Raw genomic sequence first — 5,969 nt, 5'->3', positions numbered from 1 at the left:
TCTTCACATACGTACCAAAATCTAATAAGCTGTGTATTATTATTCTTTTAAAATTATTCTAGTGACATTCCAGCTTCAAATTTGTAGGCAAATTTTCCTTAAGATGTCAAGTGCCACTGTCTTCAAATGTTACGTAAGTCCCACCAGGTCACAATTTAGTATCACACACACTACACACTCAAATCGCCAACCTTTCCCAGCATGTTAGCCATCATTTGGAAACCTGGACTGCCGCGACCAAAGACGTTACAGAGTGTGCACGATTCTCACATGGATGGCGACAATCACGGGGTGGTTTTCTTTAGGAAACAATGCTACTACACAACATGAGACTAGAAGAGATTTAAAATATTCAAGACACATTACATGCGTGACTGTGACTCCAAAACTGCCACTTAGTATGTTTTTATATTTAAGGTATAAATAAACACCCCCATGGAATGTTAAGCTGACATGCAAGACAGTCAAAGCCCCCTGTAAGGCAATAGCCCACGATCTTCTGGTAATACTGAAAAATGAACAACCAGTAAATGATTTCAGCTCTCAAAAGATGGGATGACATGGGATTCCCTCCTTTCTTAAAAGTGTTTCTGGAGTTGGGACCAGCAGATGGCATAATGGTTACATCACTGGACTCCCATGTAGTCAACCACGTTCGAGTCCCAGACCCAGTAGCTTAAAACTCACGCCGGGTGTGTGTGCATGCATGTCCAAAATCCCAAGAGAAGAATGGATTAGAAAGGACTGTGGTGTGGCCATCCCCCCTTGGGGGTGATTTCTTGCTTTCTGTCTCTTTGTCTCTCTGGCGAGCACATGAGCACTAAAGCAAATATCTCAAAAAAAAAAAAAAGTTTCTGGAGCTACTAAAAAACTTACATTTACAAAATAGTTGACATAAATCTTCCTCTGGGTTGTACGGAAGGGAGACAGGCCCTGATAAGACATGGGATATGACGTTACTCAGACTTCACTTCTTTCTCATCTGCTTCATCAGAGGGTGGATGTGAGAGGCTGCACACCAGCTTTTTATATTTAAGGTATAAATAAACACCCCCATGGAATGTTAAGCAGACATGCAAGACGGTCAAAGCCCCCTGTAAGGCAATAGCCCACGATCTTCTGGTAATACTGAAAAATGAACAACCAGTAAATGATTTCAGCTCTCAAAAGATGGGATGACATGGGATTCCCTCCTTTCTTAAAAGTGTTTCTGGAGTTGGGACCAGCAGATGGCATAATGGTTACATCACTGGACTCCCATGTAGTCAACCACGTTCGAGTCCCAGACCCAGTAGCTTAAAACTCACGCCGGGTGTGTGTGCATGCATGTCCAAAATCCCAAGAGAAGAATGGATTAGAAAGGACTGTGGTGTGGCCATCCCCCCTTGGGGGTGATTTCTTGCTTTCTGTCTCTTTGTCTCTCTGGCGAGCACATGAGCACTAAAGCAAATATCTCAAAAAAAAAAAAAAGTTTCTGGAGCTACTAAAAAACTTACATTTACAAAATAGTTGACATAAATCTTCCTCTGGGTTGTACGGAAGGGAGACAGGCCCTGATAAGACATGGGATATGACGTTACTCAGACTTCACTTCTTTCTCACCTGTTTCATCAGAGGGTGGACTCTCCTCATTTTCAGTTCCTCCATTTTCTGCAGGTCCATCTTCTTCAGTGTCTCTGTCTGCCACTTTGTCCTGTTTCTCCTTTTCTCCCCTTTTCCCTTTGTTTGTGCACTCTTTTGTCTGGAAATCTCTCCTTTCTGCTGCCTTTGTGGGCCTCCTCCCCACTAGTGCAGGAGCAGGTTTAGCCGACAACCTCAACGACCTCCTCTTGGGCATCACGGATGCGAACAGGCGTGTGCCGGCTGCCTGGAGGGTGGGGCACACTGAGAGTCTTAGCTGAGCTGAGTGGAAGGACATTGCAGCTTGACTCCTGCCAGAGTCGCTCAGCCTCGATAACTGTTTTATTCCTAAAACCTTTAAATAGATCACTTTTCTCCATTAATTCTTTGAGACAGTAGTTATTTGAAACTTTCAAAACATGGCAAGTTAGATGCTATAAAGCTTTGACTCATTCTCTTAGTGGACAATCTAACTGTATGTTTTTAAAATACTGTTGGGGGAGCGCTAACTGCTGGTTCCCCTAACTGCATGTTTTTTAAATACTGTTGGGGGAACAGCAGATGGCATAGCGGTTACCTTGCTGGACTCCCGCATAGTCGACCACAGTGCTAGTCCCAAACTGGCTTGAAACTCACACCAGGTGCCTGTGTTTGTGTGCCCAAGATCCCAGAAGGAGAGTGGAAAAGGGATTGTGGTGTGGCCATACCCACCACAGGGGTGAGTTCTGACTTTCCCTCTCACTTTTCTTCTCACTGTCTCTATCTCTGTCTCTGTCTCTCTCTGGCGAGTGCACACACCCTGGCAGTGGTGTCCAAGCTGCTGGACCCGGCTGACTCTGTGTCTGTTTTTAATTGCTATAGGTGGGTCCCCTGTACAGACACTGTCAGCGTCCCACTTCCAACTGTCAGCTCCTGCAACTCTTCGAGGGCTTTCTGTGGTCACGAAAGCCTCCTCTGCTTGTGAGCCACAGGCTGAAGTGCCAGGAAATTAGTGGCTTGCAAGAGGCAGCCCCCAGCCAATTACTGATAAGAGCTGATAGATCAATATCCAGCTCCTGTGCCCCTTAGAAAGGGTAAATCTGGCTCCCAGAGCTGGCCAGAGGGAGAAAGCTAGTACTGACCACAGTAGGAACTTGGCTGATTTGCACCTTTTGTTGGCTTGTTCCCTTTTCTGTCTCATGATCCCCATTTGCTACAGGTATTTCCTGGAATCACCTTCCACGTGAACTACCTACACTTAAATTATTATCTCAGTGTCTGTTTCTGTGGGAGTCCCAAATTTGTTAAAAGAATTATTTACTTAATTTTATCATTATTATTTTTAATTTGCTACAGGGCATGTGTGCTCACTAGAGAGAGACAGAGAGAGAGAAAATGAGAAAACAAGCTGCCAGGTCCAGGACTTGAATCACAGTCGGCCATGTGAGAGTCCACCACACCACCTACTGGTCCAGGGAAGCCTAATTTTAGGAAGTCTCATTGTCCTGCTGTCCAGATTTATCACATTATCTTGCATTGCAATTTCTCTTGGGCACCACAGCTACAATATGCCTTATGTTTGCACAGGCACCTTCAGGGTTGAATGCTCTCTCACATCAGTACCACTTTTACCTCTGTAGAAGGCCGAAATACAGTCACATCCGGAGTGAGAAGAAATGTGACTACTCCATTTTCCGAAAATCAAACTCAAGTTGCATATGAAGCCCCATTTCTTCTCAGTATCAGAAAACACTTCATTTTGCATGTTAAGATGACATAATCTCATCTGGTCGAAAAAGTTTGTTTCGGATCATTTCTCAAGACAATGTCAACTTCTATTTCAGTGGTTCTCCCATCTTTGTCTTTATCTCCAAGCTATAATCCTGATGCAGGGGAGGCTTGGGTAACATTGTGGGCAGGGGAGAAGTGTGCAGTCACTCAACTGCATTAGGAGGTGGGGCTTTCGGGAAATGATTAGATCATGAGACTTGAACCTTCATGAATGGGAATCAGGCCCTATAGAAGAGACCCTCAGGATCTCCCTTGGTCTTTCTGCCATATGATGGCACATCAAGAAGATGGTAGTGTGTGAACAGGGAAGAAGGCCCTCACTGACACTGAATCAGTCAGAACTTTAATCTTGAACTCTCCAGTCTGCAGACTTGTGAGAAATAATGTTTGTTGTTTAGGCCTCATAGACCATGGCATTTTTTGTTGTCGAATGGATTAGGACTGTTTCTTTGGGTAATAATGTAAATAAATGTAAATAATAATGGGCTTTCTTTACATATATATGTGTACACACACACACACATACGCACACACACACACATTTTGTTTTTTATTCACAGAAGATACATCTGTTCACCAGAGAGAGAGAGAGAAAGAAAGAGAACCTCCCGTGGGGAATGGTCGTGCTGCCGTCCCTTTTTCTGAATTCCTCATCCTGCCAGGATTTGGGATATGTGTGTGCATGTGCCTGGAGTGTTCCTCGAGCTGCTGTAGTTGGGATTTGAACCACTGTTGGCTATGCGCATAGCACTCCTGCACAGAAATGGGTAGATCTATATCCCACATGCTCAGCATTTAGCTCTGTGCTATGGGGGTGGCCCTATTTTTAATTTTTTGAGGAACCTCCATACTGTTATCCATGATGGTTGTAGTAATTTACAGTCCTGGTAACAGTATAAAAGAGTACACCTCTCTCTACCACCTCAGTAGCATGTAAGTTTTTTTTAGGTTTTTTTTTTTTTTTTTGCTATTGGTCACATGTGCTGAGACAGAAGCCCCCACCCGGGGCGGGGGGAAGGCCATGCCACAATCCCTTCTCCTCTATGCTCCTCTTGGGTTTTTGGGCACACACACACACACACACACACACACACACAGACACACGCCTGGTATGAGTTTCAAGCTGCCAAGTCCAGGACTTGAGCCACGGTTGGCCATGTGGGAGTCCAGTGATGTAACCATTATACCATCTGCTGGTTTCAATTGTATGTATTATTATTTTGCCTTTTTGATAATAGTCAACAAAAGCAAATAAAGCAAACTAAAAAGCTTCTACAACGCAAAAGAAACTATCAACAGTGAAGAGACAATCTGTAGAATGAAAGCAAATATTTCCAAACTACATCTGACAAGAGATTGATAATCAGAATATACAAGAAATGACAACTCAGCAATTAAAAAGGAAAAAATTTAAAAATCAGATTTAGAACCAGCCAGGTGACATAGTGGTTGGGTGGCTAAATCCACATGGCTGACCTCGTATTTCTCGTCCTGGACCCAGTGGCTTGAAAGACATGCCGGATGCATGTGTCTATGCCTAAAATCCCCAGAGGAGAATGAAAGAGAAGGGACTGTGACATGGCCATCCCCCCGAAGGTGATTTCTCACTTTGCCTCTCTCTCTGTGTGTCTCTCTGGCAAAGTGCACATGCCCTATCGTAAAACTTAAAAAGAAAGTCAGGTTTAAAAATGGGCAAAAGATGGGACCAGCAGTTAGCGTAATGGCTATATTGTTGGACTCCCACGTAGTCGACCACAGTTTGAGTCCCAGACCCGGTGGCTGAAACTCACACCAGGCGCGTGTGCCTGTGTGCCCAAGATCCCGAGAGAAGAATGGAGGAGAGGGGATTGTGGCATGGCCATCCCCCTTGGGGCAGGGGGGTGATGTCTCGCTTTCTGTCTCTCTGTCTGTCTGGCAAACGCACGCGCCCTATAGCAAAAAAAAAAAGAAAAAGAAAGAAAAAGAAAAAAAGAAAAATGGGCAAAAGATCTAACTAAACATTTCTCAAAAGACACACAAATGGCCAACAAGCATATGGAAAACTGCCCAACATCACTAGTCATCAGGGAAATGCAAATCAAAACCACAATGAGGGGCCAGCTCCTACCTAGTGGTTACGGAAGCCGGGTCCCACACGGCCAACTACAGTTTCAATCCTGGTCCTTGAACTTAAAACACATGCTGGGCATATGCGTGCATACCCCACATCCTGACAGAATGGAGAAATGGACAAGAAGGGATTGCAGTGTGACCACATCTCATTGGGAGCCTTCTCCCTCTCTCTGTGTCTCTTTCTGGTAAGCACACAGCCCCTCTGGCAGTTAAAAGAACAAAGATAAAACCACAATGAGATATCATCTCATCCCTGCTATTTTCTTTCTTTCTTTTTTTAAATTTTTTTTAAGAGAGATTTTTGCTATAGGGCACGTGCGCTCACTGGAGAGACAGAGACAGAAAGGCAGAAAGTGAGAAATCACCCCTCAGGCTGGCCATGCTGCAATCCCTTCTCCTCTATTCTCCTTTCAGGATTTTGGCCATGCATACACACACACCTGGTGTGAGTTTAAGCTGCTGGGTCC

Source organism: Tupaia chinensis, unplaced genomic scaffold, assembly GCF_000334495.1.
Source record: "Tupaia chinensis unplaced genomic scaffold, TupChi_1.0 Scaffold000678_1, whole genome shotgun sequence".
Taxonomy (NCBI): domain Eukaryota; kingdom Metazoa; phylum Chordata; class Mammalia; order Scandentia; family Tupaiidae; genus Tupaia; species Tupaia belangeri.
Note: the sequence above shows the minus strand (reverse complement) of the source record.